The 22,011-nt window shown below is 40.4% G+C and overlaps 1 long non-coding RNA gene and 1 other non-coding gene across 2 annotated transcripts in view; one reads left to right on the top strand and one right to left on the bottom strand.

The window, feature by feature from the left end:
- The window catches only part of LOC112672480 (uncharacterized), a 32,797-nt gene that overhangs the window by 5,762 nt on the left and 5,024 nt on the right, over window positions 1-22,011 (bottom strand). The window lies entirely within an intron of this gene.
- Window positions 20,967-21,069, top strand: LOC112672671 (U6 spliceosomal RNA). Its single transcript, XR_003144409.1, has one exon. It is a non-coding gene; the product is annotated as a U6 spliceosomal RNA (small nuclear RNA).

Here is a 22,011-nt window from a genome sequence, read left to right as displayed (position 1 = left end):
CCAAAAGCTATTTCTTTGGAAATAACACTAAAAAAGATAAATTCCTTTCAAGTTTGACAAAGGAACAGAGAGCGAGGGCAAAACATGCAGGATTAAGAATGAGAAAAGAGATAGAATTGCAAATAAAAGAGAACCTAGAAAAAACATGAGAGAGTATCACATGTAATACTGTGGCAAACATTTTGAACATGTAGAAGGAAAAAACCCAAACTAACTAAAAATTACCTAAATTGACCCAATAAAAAATGGAAATAAACCAATTACCATTGAAGAAATTGTAAAGCTTCTTAAGGATGTGTCATTAAGAAGCATATAGAACATGGTAGGTTCACAGCTGAAATTTATTTAACTTTTAAAGATCAGATAAATAATTCTAATTATGTAAACTATTCTAAGCCAGAGATAAAGAAAGAAATCTTCCCAATTAAATTTATAAAGTTTGCATAACTTTAATACCAAAATCTGATAAAGAGTTGTCAAAAAGAACAACTATACTCTGACCTTACAAAAATAATTGTAAAAATTCTTAATAAATATGAGCAAATAGAACCTATCAACATAGCAAATGAATAATAAATTTTTATCAAAAAGAATTTTTTACAGGAAGGCAAGAGAGATTCAACAATCCTACAGTTGTCAACACAATCCATTACATCAATAAATTAAAAGAGTAGAGTTATTTGATCAAATCAACAGATGCTACAAAGACAATTGACAAAAATATAGTGGTAATCTCATTCCTAACGGAAATTTTAAGTCAAACGGAAAAAGAGCAAATAATTTAATTTAATAACTATGTTGTTTGTTTACTATTTTTGACTATGTTATTCAATAGATTATTTACCAAAAATAAACAGGAAACATATCCTATAAGAGGAAAACTTAAAATAATTTCAACTACATTAGAAATTAGACAGTGATGCCTGCCATTGCTGCTATTAATAAGCACTGTCTTAAAGATGATAGGACAGGTGTTGTGGGTTGAATTGTTGAACTGGGTACCCCCACCCCCACAAAAGATGTCCTAACCCCCAGTACCTGCAGTAGGACCTTATTTGGAAATAGGGTTTTGGCAGATGATCAAGTTAAAATGAGATCATTAGGGTGGGCCCTCGTCCAATATGACAGATGTCCTTATAAAAGGGGGAACACACAGAGAGAATGCCCTGTGAAGGGGAAGGCAGGCATCAGGGTGATTGACCTGCTAGTCAAGGAATGCACCAAAGGTGGCCAGCACACCCCCCAGACTCTGAGGGACAGACACAGAACAGGTCCTTCCTCAGTCTGCAGAAGGAGCCAGCCCTCATGTCTCTGCGATCTTGTCCATAGAACTGTAGGGCAATACATTTCTGCCACTTAAGCCGGTGGATTTATGCTACTTTGTCATGGCAACCTTCACAAGTAATACAACAGGAGGATGAAATGATGGATCTAAACAGTGGAAGAGGATCGCCTGTTTTAAAGAATGATAGCATTGTACAGCCAGAAAACCCAAAGGGATTCGATTTTTTTTTAAGTTACTAGAATTAATAAGATGTAAAGTAGCCCAATACAAGACAAGGGCCCAGGAATTCAGTAGCTTTCCTCTGTTCTAAATTTGAACATGGTCCTGGATGGTCTCCATTCGCCTTCCTGATCTTCCCTCCTTGCCCCTCTTTGCTCTCTGGCTTCCTGCTGGGCTCAGGCACTGGGAGGCACTGGGAGGCACTGGGAGGCACTGGCAGGAGGCGGGAGAGACAGGCCGTCTCCCTTTCTGCTGGATGGAGGGTGGGCCACGGCTGCCTCCTCTGCCAGGGGCTCCTGGGCAGCTGTCCTTTCCTGCAGCTCTCTCTCCAAGTCTGTAAAGTGCTCACTGCCAGCTCCTGCTGTTCCCACCTGGGTCTGCCCTGCTGTGCTTCTCCATCATTTCTCTTACTCATGTCCACACCTTTCCAAACTCTTTCTTTTAAAACTCTTCTCAGTACCCCATTTGAGTATATCATGTGCCTCCTGCTGGGACCCTGATGCAAGGCACCTAGAAGTAAAAACTACCATTCTCAATGGCAACAAAAGCCACACATAGTTGGAAATGCATTTAACCAAGAAGTGTGGTCACTAAAAGAAGAAAAGGAAAGACCCTTTATAAACGTATAAAACCAGATCTGAACAGATATTCTTCTTGGATTGGAAGACATACATAAAAAAAGTCAATTCCTCCAAATAAATATGTAAAAGTAATCTAATTCTAATTAAAATCTCAGAGACTTGTTTCCAAATTGGATGGCATGATATTGAAACTCACATGGAAGGATAAGTGTGCTCAGAATAGCTAAGAAACTTATGAAAGAGAACAGTGGGTGTACTTGCCTTACAAAATAACAGGTCTGCAATCAAGTCATGGTGGATTCAGGAACAGGCAAAGAGATCAGTGAAACTGAATAGAGAATTCAAAATCAGATCCCAGTAAATACAAAAGTATAATAAATGACGAAGTTTCATTTCAGTGGGACAAAGATTATTTGATCAATAGTGTCAGTACAAGGGCTATCTGAAACAAAATATAATTGGGACTTATTTACATCACACTAAAAAAATATAATCTATGTGGACTGAAGATACAAATACAAAAAAAAAAAATAGAACTCTAAAAATCTCAAGAAAATCTAGGGGTGTACACACACCATCTAAGGGCTGAAATGGCCTTAACCACCACTGGAAACCTAGACGTTATTCTATATGTTGGCAAATAGAACTCCAAACAAAACAAAACAAAACAAACCCCCCCCCAAAAAAAAACGAAAAAGTAAACCTAGAAGTTATAGATTAAAAAGAGAGAGAGAGAGACATGGATAGGACTAGAAACAGTTTTTAAACTCTTAGAAGACAAATTGGAGTCTGTACAAAGTCAATAGACAAGTGGTAAATTCAGAAAAAAAATATTTGTAAAGAAGATTTTTGGAAAACAAGTATTTGTATTTGAAACTATTCGTAATGTAAAATATTACCAAACGATTGTAAAACTGTCATGTAATTAGGCACCAGTTTTGCTGGAGGGGGCTTTCTTCCCAGTCTCAGTATGTTGCTGGCCTCCTCCTGCCGAGTCCCAGCAGTTGGCCGGACACTCCACGGTGCCACCCCCAGCGAGTCTCAAGGGCACTAGCTCTGCAGATGGCTTCCAAGGAGCACTGAGCTGGGGGGTGGGGGGGTGTCCCCGCCAGCCGCACTGGGCCCTCACTGTTCCTCATGAAAGCCATGCCAAACATGCACCAGCCTTAGGACCCTCACTGGCTGTCCCTCCTTCCTGCAATCCAATTCCCTCCTTTTTCTTTTCTTTTCTTTTTTTAAGATTTTATGTATTTATTCATGAGACACAGAGAGGCAGAGGAAGAAGCAGGCTCCCAGGGAGGAGCCTGATGTGGGACTTGATCCCAGGACCCTGGGATCACGACCTGAGCCAAAGGCAGACATTCAACTGCTGAGCCGAGGCATCCCAATTCCCTACTTTTTCAAGTCTCTGCTCCAGTGCCACCTCTGAGATGTCTTTCCTGGCACCCCATCTCAAATAGCACTGCCTGCTTCACTGCCTCTGTCAGCCTTGTCCTGTTCTCTCCAGGTCCCCTCTGACTCCACACCTGTCTGCTGTCCATTTACCTCTCTAGAATGGGAGCTCCAGGAGCACAAGAAATAAACCTGCTCTGCTCACAGCTATATACAGCTGCCAGCAACAGTGCCTGGTATGCAAAAGGTGCTCAAAAAAATGTTTTTTAGATGAGTGAGTAAATCACAGCCATTGACCTAGAATCAAGCTTAAATAACTCAATATTAATTCTTAGTGTCATTAGGAATGATCAAAAAAGGGGTTATATACCTTGTAAGTTGTCATAGCCTTTTCTAAGAGGTTATGTTCCCATTCCTGGGAATCTAATCCAGAAAAATAAAAGCAGAAGGACACAGGACATAACAGAGATGATATTTATTTGTGCATTATTTGTCCAAAAAAGGAAATTAAGTCAGACTCTATCAATAGGAGAATGACTGAATAGATTATGGCACATCCATGTAATGAAATATTATGCAGCTCTTTAAAATGAATTAGAGTTATACCAGTTGTTTCAAAGGGATTTCCATGAGGTTTTGTTGAGATTCAAAAGCAAGATTCTGAAATATGTGTGTAATATGATCCTTTGTATGTACATTTAAAATCCTAATGCAATTATTAGTATTAAAAATATTATGTTTGCTAAAAACATAAAATGAGTACATTCAATGCGTTGAGGAATAATGCTAACATACCAAAGAAATAGAAATAATTGTTTCACTTGAAAGATGTTATATCATTAATTATTAATACTAATACACTGTTTATTTTCTTATAGAGTAACAAAATGATTATATAACACAACAGGAGTGTGGAAAAATTCCAAGGAAGTGTGGGGGGTGATTCATGACTCAAAGATTTTCTTGAGGATATAAGCTATAACATAGTTTTAAAAGATATGAAAGTTTGGATCAAAAGGAAGATAGTAAATGGCAGGGGTGCCTGGGTGGCTCAGTTGGTGAAGCATCTCACTGTGGCTCAGGTCATGATCTTGGGATGCTGGGATTGAGCCCTGAGTCAGACTCCGCTAAACAGGAAATCTGCTTCTCCCTCTGCCTCTTCCCCTTCTCATTTTCTCTCCTCCCCCCAAATAAACAAATAAATCTTAAAAAAAAAAAAAAAAAGATAGTAAATGGCTAGCAAATCTTCTTGCCAAAAAGTTTTTACTCATTGGGCGCACCAGCCTCGAAGGCTCAGGTACACAAGTTCCATGAGCCAGAGAATTTAAACTAGAAGTCCTATAAATCAAGATGATAGGCTCATTCATAATGGTGTAATTAAATAATTTGCACCATTAGTATATCATTTTTCAAAAAAGATCGTGTTGCTGCATCTACTGAAGAATTATGTTTGGTGTTATATGACATTCATTGGGACACACTAGCTTGAAAACTTCTGCAATATAGTGATCCCTAATAAACAGAAAAAATTGAAGACTAACAAAGAAAACAAGGTATCTGTTTGTAGCAATAAGAAATTGAGTTGTCTGTATGGTCAATGATTCCTAATGCTTCCAAACTCCATTTTGTATTTGAGAATGTTGGGTTGTGCAAATCCTGACAAGGCTAACCATGGCCTATTTCATGGTAAGAGTCAATGTTCATTGAAGAGAGAAGTAATTAACTGCTTTAAAAAACAAACGCAAACCATGGAAAAATTGCAAGTATGGTACCAAGAATTTTTTATGCCATTTCAGAGAAAGTTGTCTCCATGATGTCCCAACATTCCCAAATATTGGTAAGTATTGTGTATGCCTATAAACAAGGATGTTCTCCAGCATAAACAAAATTCAAGAAATTAACATTGATATAATACTGCTATCTGACCCTCCGTCGGTGTTCAAGCTTTTCTAATTGTCCCAGTGATGTTTTTAGAGCAAAAGGATCCAGTTCAGAATCGCATGTTGAGTTGTCATTTCTCTTTAATTTCTTTGGTCTTTCCTGATCATGACCTTGACACTAAAGATTACAGGTTGGTTGTTTTGTGAAATTTCCCTCCTATCAGAGTTTGCTATCTCCTTGTGATTAGATTCACGCTATGTATCTGGGGCAGGAATACCACAGATGTGATATCGTGTTCTTCTTTGGGATCCTATCAGGGGGCGTACAATCTCAATTTGTCCCATTACTGATATTACTTACTCCACTTAACGTGGAATCTATCAGATTTCTTCACAGTATCAGCTCTGCTTTTCTATTTGTATTTAATAAGTATTTTGTGGGGAGAAATTCTGAGACTCTGGAAACATCCTATTCCTCATCATATTTTCAATTTATTCATTCACTTATATCAGTCTGGACTTCATGGTTTCCTATTTTATTCAATGGGTTATAATTCATTACTAAAATTATTTAGTTTGATACTCAAATCGTACCCTATTTGACCAGTAAGAGCCCCTCCACCTGCTCCTTCGGCGTGTCCTCCTCATTCTTCAAACACTTTCTTACTTTGGGGCACAAACAGAAATTTCAAATTCATTCTGTTCTTCCTCGGTGCTGGCTATAGAGTCAGACATTTCTCCAAGGATCCCTCATTTCTTTTCATAAAGGATGGTATTTAGGAAGCAGTACCTGTGTGCTATATGTGCTCAGTGCAGTTGAGGTGTCCCTGCTTCCAGGTATATATGTAGCCATGTGTTCACACTAGTACTCACAGGGGCTGAGCTTCTTTTATTCCAGAACTGTAACTCCATTATCATATTGTAATCTAAATGGACTTTCTGGGGGTCCATAGTGTCAGAAAGGGGGGCACAGTCTGGTGGAGCCTCCTCATTGGCTTGCAGGAGACAGTCCACTCCCCTGCTCCACCTGGCCTGCCCTAATGGGGGCTGTCACCCTGCGACAGATATAATGTAATGTGAAGAACTGGCTGCTTCCATGCACTGGGAAGTCTGCACTAAAGGCCTTTGCAACCTTCAAAACTCTTGCCATGGTAAATCCTGACTCTCCCCAAACCATCCTTCCTTAAGTTCGGCTAAAGACAGATATTCCGGGCTGTAGCTGCCATCTGTGCCACAACATGGAACTGTACTCTCTGCCCACTGCCACCCTGCCTGCTGTCTTATGGTGCACCATTTAGAGACTAGGGAACAGAGAGGGAAAGACCTCTATGGAAGAGTCTGCTTGACTACAGATCTAATCTTTCAAACATGGCTAAAGATACTAGGGTCTTTTGCCATTAAATGCCTGAAGGTGAAACTGAGTGAACTTAATGTATCTTGGAGAGTAATTATGAGACAATTTTGATTGCCAGATCGTCCCATCTAAATTAGAAATTGTTAAAAGCAGAGTCATGCTCATAAACATTTAACATTTTATACTAATTTTTATTTTATGCCTGTAATAAAAATGATTTAACTGTGTTGTCTTATATTTGAAAGGTTTGGAAATGCCTGTGCTTGGACTATTACATTTTTGGCTCTCTGACACTTATGCAGAAGGATGTCATTTCTCAGTTTGCTTTTTCTTACATTTCAACAATAATGATACAGTTAGGAGAAAAACCTTGCCACAGTCTGGGAACTTAAATAACTGTGAGAACATTCCAGTCACAGGTTTGGATTTGTTCATATGAAATCCGAGGTGTAAGTTTGTCACAGTGTTTGCAATTTCTGTTTCTCAGGAATCATCTTTTATTTTGATAACAGTCACACAAGCTCCATCTCCAGAGGCTTCCAGGGAGGGGCTTTAGTCTTCTGTTGTGTCGGAGAATCTCTCAGACATACAGAACATTCTAGCAACTCCAAAGCGGGGCTCAGAGTTCATCGAGGCATGATTGAGAACCCAGCCAAATTATGTACTGATCTACAGGGCATTTCCTTTTTTGTTTAAAAAATTTTTTAAGTTCCTCAAATCCAGATCATTTAAATTTTTTTTTGTTTTATTTTTGTCCATTTATGTCAGCTGTAAAACTTTTTTTTTTTTTTTTTTTTTTTTTTTTTTTACCTGGCTGGCTGTGAGGGGAAGCAAGTGCCTGGAGCACAGCCACCAGCAATGCTGAGGCATTTTCCAGCTCCCTTAGGAACCAATCTGACTAGGAGAAGTGAAGAGAAAATGATCCTTCATGCTTCCTCATCAGCTCAAGTTGAGATGCCTGCCCTCAGCCTCTGCATATCTCAACTCAGAGGGCTTCCAAGGCCTGCTCAGGCACAGGCTCCTCCTCGAAGCCATCTCTGACCACCAGAGCCGGAAGCAGCCCTCCCCTCTTCTGAAGAGCTGCTGTCCTTCTGATGCCTTCCTAGTGACCCTCACCAACTTGAACAAATCGTGATGACTACCCCTGTCCTTTGTGCCATCTTCTGATCTCTCTGGGTAACTCCGAGCTCTTTGAACTCAGGTACTGCACGGAATTCAGCCCCAGATCTCTCTTGCTGTGCATCAGTAGCACATAAACAGTTGTTGAATGAATGAAGGCGAGAATCCAGTGTTCTGGAGAGGAAAACCTACGTACGATGGAGTTAGCCCATGGGCAACTGATCTGAGTCCTTTGTATCTTAGGGGTGAGGAGTCTGAGCTAATGGAGAGGAGAATATCTAGGCAGGCACGGATAGTCTTAGATGCTCCTGAAATCCCTTTAGCTTGAAGAGGCCGTGAAAAATTAGAGACATGTTCTCTGCTTCACAATCTGGACTCAGGACTGGGAGGTGATATAGTCAGATGAAAGCCCAAATCTTTAATAAGAAAGAAAGAAAAAAAAAAGAGCCACGTTTGTTTACTGAAGACAGACTGGATGAGACACAACAGGATGACGAGAGAGGAGGGCCTGGGGTGCAGACAGAGGTGCTCCTGCAGCCCCACCAGGCCCGGACGAGCTGACCCCTGAAACGTCAGAAACACATGCCCCCGACGAGTGGCTCCGCCACTCAGGCCGTGCCCCCCATCCTGAGCCTGCTCTGTTGCAGTCTGACTCACTGTGGTCATGGGGCTCCTTCGTCTCTCCTCCCAATTGTGTGGAGTGGTTCTTTGGCCTCCATTTCACAAAGCCGGCTTTGGATGCTCTCCAGCGACTCTGCTCCCTGCTTACAAAGAACTGGGCCGAGAGGGCAAATTGGGACCAGGGAAGGTTTTTTTGGAACTTCTTTTGGCAACAAGCCTAAAAGGCCATTAAACCTAAAAGCCATGTAATTTTTCTGCTGGGCAGGGAATGGAGTAAGGGTCTGGTTCTACTTATGAAGTAAGATTCCTGCTTTTGTGGGAAGTTTGCGGTAGAAACAACCCATTTTGTGTTTTTAGTTTAAAAATTATTTCCTCTGCTCTGCTAGGTGAATAAATAATTGTGCTCCATTATGACGGAAATAGTCATTTTGTTCACATAAGAAAGCCTCTGGCATCTTGGAAACAACAGACAATAAAGCATCCGTGCTGGGTATTAGTAAGTCTTAACTTTTTCAAGTGTGTATCTTTGAAAAATGTTAAAGAATAAAGACATCTGGTAAAGGTCAAATTCATGTTCTTATTTCAGGCCTCTGTTCATTTGACATTTCGGTTGAGGAAAGACAGTTTCTCTGCTACTCGGGGAGGAAGTAAAAGTTGTCCAATGGCAGATGTAGTGCCGCTGTTAAACAAAACCCTAATATTAATTTCCTCTCTGTTCTAAATCACTGGGGGGCAATGGGGTGGCTTAGTCTTTGCCACGTGAGGGAAGACAAGCAGTAAAGAAAATAAAACATTTCCCTATCCGTGAAAAGACAAACACAAAAACCACACCAAGTGAAACATTTTTGACAGACGTCTTTAGTTTTCTCACACACACACACACACACACACACACACACACACCAGATCTGCAACCTGAAAACATGGCATTGGAGAAAAAAGGAAACAAAATACTAGCAGAACATCCCACAAATCTCAAACTTTGCACTGACTTGGAGGAAGAGAGTGTTCGACAGAGACACTCGTGAGTTTGGACAGCTCGACTTAATTGATGTTGTCCAATGACAGTCCCTTGTCCAAAAGAACCTCACGTTGGTTTCTATGTCTCCTCCTCTGGCCACTACGTCCCTGGGGCAGAGCCATGAAGGAGTCTGGAAGGCTTGGCCAGTTGGACTGATGAGCTGAGACCCTCGCTGCTGGGCCTGCCTGGGGTCGGGCCTGGAAGTCCTGACCTCTGACGGCCTCTGGGCACAGGCCCACAGCAGCCCACCTGCCCACCTGCAGACACCATCACAATGTCTGGAATCCCCCACACCAAGTCCTCCCACCTCTCCGGAGGCCAGGGAGCAATCATGCTTCTGCTGAGCTTAATTCATCTTCCTCTTACAGGCTGTGTTTAAGACTGGCCGGCAGAGATCAATGCCTCTCCTGCATGCTTTAGACCAGACAGGAAATGAGCAGAGATGTTCTTAGTTTACTGCAGCTCTAACTGTCTTTGTACAACATTGTCTTCCCCACCTTGACCCACAGCGGTTGCCTTGTTTGGACCATGGCTGGCATTAGTGGATTGAATTCTGTTCAAGAAAAATCACCTGCCCAACCACCTGCTCTTTGACGTGATTATTCCAGCTGAGATATTCTGTTCCTCACAGTGTGCTTATTGCAAAATCTTTACTCTCTTTTTATTGAATTTACTACATTTTTCAAGTGGCCAGAAAAATTCTTTCATATAAGGCCGTTGGTATATCTTCCTTTAAACAAGAATGATCTGAAAATTTATTTAAATATTTATAGAGGGCGTAAAGTAGGAAATGATTGTTGCAAAAGCAATGCCTTTCGATATAATTTTCAAAAATTCAGTTTTTCACATTTTAAGAGTATATGCTCTGCACATGTTGTTGATACATGGGAAAGAGGGTTTTTTTTTTCCCTTCATGAAAGAAGAGAAAGAAGCAGAAAGAGGCCAGGATGCAGGGTTTTAATGAACAAGTACTTGGAAGTTTTGAGCATCACTATGTGTTCAGTAGAGAAAGGGACAGGGAATGAGATGTCTTGCCTCAGCTATAGAGAGAGGAGAATCAACACTTTTGGACTTTTGCCTGAGAGGGTCACCTGCAGGCATTGTCACTATGGCCAATGTTTTCCATCAGGGTACGAGGATGCCGGGTTGCCACCACAAAGGACACCTTTGTTGAAGACTCTTAATGTTTTATTTTATTGGGATTTCTGAGAAGCACACATTTTGAAACTCCAAATACCATTTTCTGACTATTAACCGCTAGATATGTCAGGGTTGATGACATGAGAGAGCTCTCCTTCCTTTTCCCTACATCTCTCTCTCTCTCTCTCTCTCTCTCTTAAAGATTCACAGGTAAAGTCCTCTTACTGTGATATTCCATGGCTGTTTCTGTTTTAAGGAAAAGCTGGGACAAGGCCGGGAGCTTGGCCTAGCCAGGGTGTATTTTAAAAGATCATGATTTCTGACCTTAGAGAAGCAGCACTTCATTATCAAGAAGAGGCAGTTCTAGAAAACACATTTGGAATGCTCTCTAAGGCCTCTCTACCTCCAACATGCCCAAATTCATTGTGTGATGTATTGTTGTTTGCTATTTGGATACCCTTCACTGAATGGTGAGCAAAAGAGGCAATTTTTTATTCTTTTTTTTCAGTAAGTCAATAATAGAAAAAAATTCCTATGCATTCTAACCTATTTGGTCTCCCACAATGCCCTTTAATTTGAAAGAAAATGAAGAATTATTATAGAAATCCACCAAAAAAAATTAATGCAAAATGAGCAGAGCTGTTTTGTTTCTGCTAGTGGTGCAATATTTTCTCATGGTTGTGTTCTTGAAACATGAATCTGTGATAGTTTAAGAGCTGAATACATAATTTAATACTGCCCAAGGCCAGCATTAGCTAAAGCAGATGTTTGTGAAAGATGCATGTCTTTATTGGAGGCCTGAGCTGCCCTAATTCGGTCCATTTCACTCTGCCTCCCTTTTGGTGCTCTCTTCTGCAATGATGGAGTCTGAGAATGGCCCCCTTCGAGGAGCCCCAGGAGGGCCCATTACACACGACAGAAAGCTGCCCAAAATGCAGAAGCTGGTTGTCTTTCGGGGTTGTTTTATGTATCCAACTGTTGACATGTCATTGAATCCCTGGATCTCACAATGGGAAGATCCTCAGAAGGTTCTCTTGAGGCCTGGATCCTCTATGATATTCAGAGCTTCACATTTGTTCCATGACAGCATAATCCTCACAAGGAAGCAGTCTGAGTGGGGTGACCAACAGCGGCAATTTTGAAATTCCAACTCGACCGTGTCCTCACTGTGTGGCCCTGAACTAGTTATTGGAACTTCTCTGTTTTCTCATGACATTTACCTCGCAGTGTTGTTTTGAGGCTCCGATGAGGTAATGGATAGAAAATCCTTACCATGTGCCTGGAATACTGGAAGGACTAAGTGGAAACCATGACTATAGTTGCATTTTTCGTCAATGTGCGTTTCCCTGGAAGCTCCCGCCTGGATTCTAGTTGTGCCCCGCAGCTAGCTAGCTGCAGAAAGCAAACCCAACCTCTATCTCACATACCTGTCAATCTGATGTTTGAAATGTTCATTCTTTTCACCTCTTTCCTCTCCATCCTTTGGACTCTTTATCACAATCACCATAAATTGCTCTCATTTCTCCAAGTGTCCACTGTTCTTGCTCATCCCTGGTCTTTTGCACATGCTGTTTCTCTCAGCCTGGGCTTCTTCCTCCACTACTTCCCCCATTTTGGCCACATCAAATCCACTTCAAACTTCAGGTCTCAACTAAAATGTCCCTTCTGCAATAAGCCTCCCTCGATCCCTGGCATATTTCCCAGGGCCAACTGCCCCTTACATCCCCAAGCACTAATTGAGTTTTGCAGGAAGAAGATATAAGGAAAAAATTAGGCAGAGGTGGAGGAAAAGAAGCATATGTCTCATTACTTGGAACTGAGCTACCCTGCAGCAACATGGAGACTGAATTAAAGTCCCTAACTGAAGATAATACTTATAATGATTTTCTATCTCCAGGGGCTGTGACTTTACCTCTCCGTGGCTGAAAGCATTGGTCTCCATGAGGCAGGGTCGGTGTCATCTTCATTTCTAATCTGTAGAGACTGGCAGTGTCTGGCACAAGTTTGCTGCTCACTAGGTAAGTATTTCTTAAACATGTCAGTAGACTTCTTTTCTGAGAGCTTTCACATCCTTTTTCTGATCTGCCCATCTTAACAAAACAGGGAAGCCCTCATAGCTTTTTTACTGCCAACTCTTTTTGCAGGGGAATCAACTGAAACTAAGGAGTACTGGCTCATGAATGACAAATCAAATCCTACATATTCAGAGTCCTAGTCCAGAGGTCCTTTCATGCCATGAATGTCTCTCCCTTTCCTTCTTCACAGCAGATGGAAGGCTACAGACCTATAGCTCAACAAATAAGACGTTAAACTGAATAAATGTCTACACAGACACTTTCTCTCAGGGAGGGAGAAAGGATTATACCCACCAACTTTATTTCACACAGAGGGTAAGGACAGGAAGGCAGCTCTCTGGTAACATGAAAGGATAAGAGGTCAGATATAGTTTGTACCAACCCAGCTTAGACTAATTCTGAAGCCTACTCAAGTATTGTCACCTAAAACACCAAAGCTTGATTTTCACAGGGTATCTGATGTTGGTTATATTAGCTGGTGCCAGCAATATCCTCCTCTTAGCTAGGATGGTCCCGTTATTCAGTGGGTTCTTCTAGGAACAAACAAAAGCAGGGGATCCTTAACAAAAATTTTTTTTTAATTTATTTGAGAAAAGGTATGCATGTATGCATGCACATGAGCAGAAAGAGGGACAGAAGGAGGGGCAGAGGGAGAGGGATAAGCAGATTCTGTGCTAAGTGTGGAGCCTGATGTGGGGCTTGATCCTATGACCTTGAGATCATGACCTGAGTCTAAATCAAGAGTCTGCTGCTCAGCTACTCAACTGACTGAGACACCCAGACACCTCCCTTTTTTGTTCTGAAGGTACTTTGCCCAGCTGCTGTAGTAGGTAAAGGTCTTCTTACAATACCTGGAAGTTAGGAATGGGTCTTCATCTTCCTTTGCCTTCTAGAAAGACTTGAGCCTGAGCTGACCCTGAATACTGAGTGCCTAGAATCAGTAAAGAGAATTTTGACCAGGGCCAGAGAAACAACTGTTCCTTCGTGCTCTCCCATCTCTGGGCTCTCTCTCAGATGTATTAAGCCCAAGCCAGCAACAAAGCTGGCCAAATGACAGACTAAAGCCCACAGCTGTCCTTTGATAGTGGCAAGATCCAACTGAAAAATCATCATGAAGATGGCCCTGAGAGTTTTGGGAGATAAGTAAGCATAGATTGACTGCAGGCCTAGTAGGGAGACTGAACCGTTGATCCCAGGTCCACCAGCCAAGAAGCCTATTTGGAGCTATGGCTATCCCAGAAGCCAACCAGGACTAATGGAGGAATCCATTTTCCCAGCCACACCCTAGTGGAGGAATGCATTTAGCCCAGCATAAAGGAAATAGGGAAATGGAAAGGAAGATGGAAAAGGAATCAACATTGTTGAAGAAGGCATCATCACGAGCCCTGAGGCTGGTGAGAAAGCAGAGCTCACAGCAGTGCAGCCCAAATGGGTTTTGAGCCTTTGTCTCAGGAAGACTAAAATCAACATGGCAGAGGTAATGGTATCTGACCCCTTAGCCAGCAAGAGCAAGAGAAGAAACCATGGGATTTGGGGAGTGGAGAGGTGCGAAGACCACCACAAGATCTCCTTTTATATGAGCCTTTGCCGGTACGGTTTGTGAACACTGCCTGAGCATTTGAAAAAATATTCCAAATTTACTCACCTGAGTTAGACCACAAATCAGAATACAGTTTGATTTTTAGTCACTTGTCAAGATCACATGTGCACCGACATGAAATTCTACGCAAGATACTGTGGCCACTGAACTACAGTAAATATAAAAGCTTTAACTGATAGATTGCTTGACAACAACTTGTAGTTCAACAATGTAAAATTTAAAGAAAAAAAGAGAAAACCTTCCTAAACCAGTTACTTCTAGTTGTAAATAGTTCAAAGGACTGATGCTTAGTTTAATTCTTTCACCTCAAGAAACAGCTTCGGGGCTTTGTTGGCCTATAGAGGAGACAAGGGTAAGCCAAAATGAATTGGTTGAGGGAATACCACATTGGCATAAACTAAACAAAGAAAGGAAGAGACTTACAACTGAGTTTCAGGCAAATAAGTGCTATCACTTGCAAAATTCTGGGATGCTAGATGTCAAAATTTGATCTGCAAGGTTTGGGGGCTTATGGAGAAGCCTGCACACGTAAAAGTATGATCTCCAGAGTGTAGCCAGGATTACAGAGCTTACTGTGGAAGCTGTAACATACTCGCAGCTTCCTTTCTCTGGGAAATAATTTTACATTATGACTGTTTGTGACTAAAATGTAGTTCTATTGCATAATATCATCATCAGAGCCATCTTCCTCTGTGTCCAGGCATCTGAATTACATCCGCAATATGCCTTCAGGCATATTACATACAATTAGGAAATCTTCTTTAGTAGCTCATTTTTTCCCAAATATGTAATTTTGGCTGAATGATATTAAGGGATTAAAAAAAAAGATATCATTACATTAACTGAAATTATTACTATTTTAATTTGCTGCAAAGCCTTTATTTCAAGTATCATTTCTTATAACTTGTAACTCAGTGGGTATCATAATCCTGATAGAATTTTAGCTACTTGATAGCCTGAGACATTTTGGGGGAATCATTCCCAACAGAAAATCAGTTTAATGAGCACTTCTGGTGTTAACTGTGAACAGCTATTTTCCACACTCTTAAAGTACATGACTAAGCCAGGGACTCATGCCACCTTTTGTAATGTAACACCTGGTGTTCTGTTCCTCCCCCTCCTGACCCTAACAATCATCCTCGAGTAACGCCTAGCCAATTTATGGAATTGATGGACTCCAGAGAAAGTGGAGGAGCTGAGCCAGCTTCCTGAAATAGCAAGTTTTAAGATGAATTTCTGGAACAACCACTTTAAAGTGCAATACAATGAAACTTTCTCTTATAATTTTCAACCAGCTAAGCCTTTGCCAAAAGGGTATTATTTGTTGAAGAAAGTGACATCCCTGGGAATGCAGAAAGCAAATCACTGATAGAAATAGAAATATCTAACCACTCACTAAATTTTTTTCTTCAACTAAAACATGGTGAAAACCTGGGACATGGTGTTTTCTGAAATGTTAATCATACATCCGGGGCGCCTTGGTGGTTCAGTCAGTTGGGCGTCTGGCTCTTAATTTTGGCTCAGGTCCTGATCTCAGGATCATGGGACTGAGCTCTGCATCAAGCTCTGCACTCAGCAGGGAATCTGCTTGAGATTCTCTCTCTCCCTCTGCGCCCCGTCCCCCAGCTCATTAGCATGCGCACACCCAAGCACGCCCTCTCTCTCTCTCTTAAATGAATAGATACATCTTAAAAAAAATCATACATCCTACATATTACAGTCTTGTGGTCAAGGTAGTGCTTGGAATTTCTCTCCCCTTCTCCAAACACAGCAATGACAAAATATGTGGCCAGTATTTCATATGTATTTTACAAATTACATTCTATTACATATATATTATAAATTGAAAAGTATGGCTATGCTAAAAAAATGAGCTAAACATCCTGATGGACCAGAAAAAGAACTACAGAGAAGAAAGTGTATCAAGAGCTAGAGACCTACAGAGCTTTAACACTAAAGCAGACACAGGGGTAAAGATCTGATTCCCGTGGGAAAGCCTGGGCAGGAGCACCCTGTGCCCAGCTGGGGACCAGAGCTTTACTTCTTGCATATAATCAAGGGTTAATCATGCTCTCTAATATGTGAAAAGAGCCAGAAAAAGCTCCTATTGCTGTTCCCTGACTGTGGCAGCAATTGGACTGAGCTGCCCGCTAGTCCCCTTGGCTTATCCTGGGACAGCACCCATATCACTGTGGGACTGGACATGGAGTTACCAGGTTATGACCTGGGGTCCCAAGGAACTTCCTTGTTTCCACAAAAGGATTGACAAGGTGAGGAAAGTATTAAGAGCAGGGGGAAACCCCACTCAAGATGAACCCACAAGCTAAAATGTCAAAGCTCATGAGAGTAAAGGAGCAATGAGAAAAGCAGCCAGCAGTCTTAACTATCAGCTGTATTAGTTTCTTATTGCTGCTTTAACAAATTATCCCACACTTAGTGGCTTAAAACACCAACTTATTGTTCCAGTTTTGTAGTTGAGACGTCTGAACTGGCTCTGGGTGGGCTAAACTCCAGGTGCTAACAGGGCTGACTCCTTCCTGGAGAGAATCCACCACCTTGGCCCTTCCAGCTTCTAGAGGCTGCCTATACTCGTTGGCTCATGGCTCCTCTCCGTCTTTAAAGCCAGCAATGACGGGGTGAGTCTTTCTCACACTGCAGTGCTCTGAACTCTTCTTCTACTTCTCCCTTCCACATTTAAGGACCCTTGTTATTACATCAGGCCCACCTGGATAATCCACGAGAATCTCTGTTTTAACATCAGGGGATGAACAACCATAATTCTTTTTTTTTTTTTAATTTTTATTTATTTATGATAGTCACAGAGAGAGAGAGAGAGAGAGAGAGAGAGAGGCAGAGACACAGGCAGAGGGAGAACAACCGTAATTCTATCTGCAACTTTAATTCTCCTTTTTCATGTAATGTAACAAATTCCCAGGTTCCAAGCATTATGACATAAACATCTTTGCAGGAAGACATTACTCTGCCTACTATATCAGGACCTATTTACTCCTGACAAATGAAAGAGATAGAACAATCTCAAGTGACTTTAAGAAAACTAGCATAAGAACCCCAAAAAGATAAAAGATTTTTAAAAAATAGGAAACTATGAAAGAATTTATGCATGGCTAACCAGTAGTAGAAAATGAGTCTACGGGTATTGGAGTAGATTTGGTAAAGTACCTCAACTCTGTTCTAACCTCCTATCAGCATGCTCTCCTGGATCAAAAAGACTAGAAAAGTAAAACAAAATCTATATTACCCAGGTTCTCGCACAGCTTAAGAAACCGTTCAGGTTTGGCCAGTCAGATGCATGCTTGTGAGTTCTGTATGTGGAGCCAAGTTCAGGGGAGGGAGAAGTAGTGATGCAGGAGACATCCATTCTCCTCTTGTGGGTTAGGCAGGCACAGCATGGCCCTGAAGAGGTGGGACTTCAAGTTCTCCTCAGTAGACCGAAGCCTAGGTAGCCAACAATTTCCTGGAGCCAGCAACTGTAGTGTGTGGCCTCCTGATGCTTGGAAAGCAGCTAAAGTCCGACATCTGCGGTGATCCTGGGGGGTGGCAGGTGCTATTGCAGCTTCCTGACTCGGTGTCCTTAGAAGCTAGCATCTGCAAAATTGTCCTTGGAGTCATTCCTGGTGATCAGTGTAGAACCTGTTCTCAACCTTCTAATGATTGCTTAAGTTCTGAATTCCCTGTAAAGTACCCTTTCTATTTAAAATCATGAACATGAAAAAAGTAAAAAATAAATAATAAAATCACGAACATGCCTCCTATTATTTACAGAACCCTGACTGTTATATGCACAACATACATTTCCTAAAACTGGGGATGGGCTGCTATTAATTGTGCTTTCTTCGCAAGACTTAGTGGTGCTTGGTGATCTTTCTCCCATCACTACAAATTTGCTACTAGGTACAGGTAAACAATGTATGCCATAACTAAACTTTAAATTATAAACAAGTGATTTTACAAAGTTAAAAGTATGTCACTGAACAGCTGGAAGGAGACAAAATGACTTTCTAGGGAGCATCATAATCCCATTTTTTATTTTAATAAAAACAAACATCATACAATTGGGTAAAATGAAAATAGACCTTAGGTAATAGATGGGGGCCACAGCAGCATTTGGCTGACAGTATTGACAAATTATCTCCTTCTAGTCCCTGGATGGTATGTGTCAGGTTAGTAAGAATGAATCCATTTTTTCTGATGACTTCTTTATTTCAAATGGGGCATTGTAAAGGGAAAAGCTCAGGACTTACACATTTTCAATTTTCTGTCATCAGAAAATGAGTTGCATGGTCATTTGGGGAGGGCTTGGCAGGCCAAGTCCCTCTTTCTCTGTGCATTGCCCATTGCTGTCATGGGAAGCTTTATACTCCTTCACTCAAAAACTTCTTCATGAGTGTGAGTGGATCAAGGTAAGAACCCAGTACAGAATGTTGGCTTTTTTTTTTTTCAGTCCTGCTATTTAGAAAAAATAATGAGTTTCTTTGATTTGTTGAGTAGAATCAAGATAGCTGAGAGCTACCCCTAGAGAAAACATACCATTCATTGCTACCATTGTCATCCTTTTCCAAAGCAAATTCCAAATTTCAAAGTCTGGATTTACTTTTGTAGCTTTCTCACATACTTCTTGAGATCATAAATTAAACTCATACCACATCCTTTATCTTTTTATTTCAAGATCATGACATGAACCCATCCAGAGAATAGATTCCCATTAACTTTCCAGCCAATATTTTCTGTTAAGAAAATTTTGCATGCTATTTTCCTTAAAATCGATTTTTCAAAAATAACATACATTGCCAGAGGATGGTGAGTCAATCACAATAACAGCTGAAGCAAAAAAAAATAATAATTTTTCAATTAAGAGAGAAAAGTCTAAAGAAAACGCATCAATTATTTCATTGAAAAATGACTTCTTATATTGCAATGAGGTAGCCTTGTTGTAGGCCAGTCATCTTTAATAAGATGCATCCCTATCACTAGGGGCATTTGGGATGGCACAGATGGTACTGCTCTGTGAAGGGGGTGAAGGGGTGCCTTGGGAAGGACATTGAAAATACATGTGCCCTTTGTATGCCATGGTGAGCTCCTTCTATTATCTTGTAAAGTGGGAAAATGGGTTCCACTGCCTTATCCTTATTTGGGATTTTGATCTAAAATGCATTCTATATCTCAAATTTGGCTAAGTATTCCTAGGACAGAAATATGCACAAATTCTCATCTAGAAGTACTGTTGAGTAGGGGATAAGAAGGTAAGAAAAGAATAAGTATGTCTAAGCAGAGAAAATCAAAATATAGTTGAGCACCTAATTGGCCAACTGCCTTCTACCACTTCAACACTTGAATCTTCCTGGCTACCTGCACAGTATTATTAACGTAGAATAAATCGTTTGACATGACTAGCTTTTAGGAAAATATGTGAGAGTCATTCAGGCAAAAAATCAGTTTGAAATAGATGAAATTTTCCATCTGAGCGGCTTCTACCAGGAGAGAATGTTTCTAGGAGTGCAGTATTTTTAATCTTGTTTTAAAATAAATACTTTAATGTATAAATCACACAATTGTAAAGGCACTTCAATTTTACTTTCCTTTAGTTTTGAGGTTTTGGAATTGCTCTGTGCAGTTCCCAGTAAAAGCTCTTAGATAAAACTTGCATGCCGAAAACCACCATCACAAATGTGCAAGTACAACTATAAATTTATACAACACTCAAGCTGTTTGTAGTTTGCAAAATTTGCTAATAAAATGCAGAAGTAGGGTTTCCATTTAACATTCTCTGGCACTGGCACTGCATGTATATCTTGGGTGCAGGCAAAAGATGGAAATTTCCATGCACAGAGAATCTTTTGTGGTTGTGACAGTTTGCTAATATCTTAATGAGTGAATTATGATAATTATGAAAATCTTAGCTTTACATTATTTGTGAAGAGTGTCTGTGAGTGTGTGTGTGTGTGTGTGAGAAAGAGAGAGGGAGAGACAGCCTTCCCAGGCAAATACAGCATTCTGATTCAGCAGCATTCAATGAGGAACATTTCATGGGCTAATAATACAAAATGGATCTTAAACTGCTGCATATTAATCAAATTCATTAAAGTACATTCATTAATTTGTGTGTATAACAGCCAAACTGGGAATGTGGAATTTGCTGATCTTGCACAAAATACATACATTAATGAATGCTAAAACTTCAACATGAGTAATAGCTTTAACAATATTTTTATAAAGCAAAATTCTAAGTATTCTAAATACCTAATTGTTAATTATTTTCTTTTTAATAGTTCCACTTTCATTTCATTTTGTTATTTAGCTGTAAGTGGAAAAACAAATACGGAAGAAGAAAACAATAGAAATAAAGGATAACCCCAAAAGGTTGTAAAGAAAAACTACAGGACATTAATATTAAGTTTCCTACCTCTCCTTCCAATCATTTAATTTAAAAATGGGTTCAGGGCACCTTAGACATGGTCATACTTCTATGTACAAGAAACATGACTTTGAAGCTAAATTAGAAGTCTTTCATTTCCTCTCTGGAACTGGAGGCTGGGAGGGCATGGCAAAGGAAAACACACCATCGGACAGTGTGTATGTAAATGCCTACAACTAATGGAAAATTTTTACATTTCTTCCATGGATTTAAGACTTGTGCTAATAATGACTAGTGTCCCTTCAGCAGGACATATACAGATATTCTGTATCTGGAATGATACAGAGATTAATTAGCATGTCCCCTGCACAAGGATCACATGCAAATTTTCGAAGTGTCCCATATTAAAAAAATAAAAGGTTACTATGTGATGTGATGGATGTTAATTAACTTGATTGTGGTGGTCATTTCAAAATGTATATATATCATGTTGTACCCTTACAATATATAAACTTTTGTCAATTATTCATCAGTTTATTTGTTAAAAAATAAGTCAATAACTACCTTTCTAATATGTTACTTTTTACCTTGGATGCTAATTGCTCTGAAGGCAAGACTCCCTTCCTTGTCCTGAATAGCATTTAGCAAATATCTGGAAATATTTAATATCCAATTGGAGTTTTAAAAAGGTATACAGGTGTCTTCAACACAAGACTGCTCAGACCCCTTGATATGTTCATGTACATTATAAAGCTCTGAGCACAAGGGAACCAGAGCATTTTACAAACAATTAAATGAAGGACTTTCCCCCTACCTCTTCATATCTCACAAAACACTGGAGTTCTAGGGAATGCAGGTATTTTATCAATGTTATTAAGCAAGCCAGTGATTGGCAGATACCTCCCAATTAAAAAGAAAACTAATAGTTATCTATTAATACATTAATATATATTAAATTTAAAATAACTATTGTACAAAGCAAAATATGGTAAGAATTATGAGACAGGTGCAAACATAACCACAGGTTCAGAAGAGTCAGTGCAAGGAAACATTGGCAGTCAGGTCAGAGGCTACGTGCTGATCTGGAAGCTTGTGGAGGGCAGGACCCTTCAGTTCCTTCTTCAACTCCCACCAGCTCTGGACTCTCTGACTAACCGGTGCTTAGTGCAAAACCCTCCACGTGGAGAAAGTCAATCCAACACAGGAAGGAAGGTGAGGATTTCTAGGTCACACTGGGTTAGCAAAAACCAAAAAATGTGCTAGAACAGCCTGACCCAAAGGACCAGGGTGTTCCATAGAACCCCTAGTCCTGTGTGATGTCAGGCAGAGGACTACTAGTGTGAAATTACTA

The sequence above is a fragment of the Canis lupus genome, chromosome 28, assembly GCF_003254725.2.
Source record: "Canis lupus dingo isolate Sandy chromosome 28, ASM325472v2, whole genome shotgun sequence".
NCBI lineage: Eukaryota > Metazoa > Chordata > Mammalia > Carnivora > Canidae > Canis > Canis lupus.
Note: the sequence above shows the minus strand (reverse complement) of the source record. Positions and strands in the feature narration are given on the sequence as shown.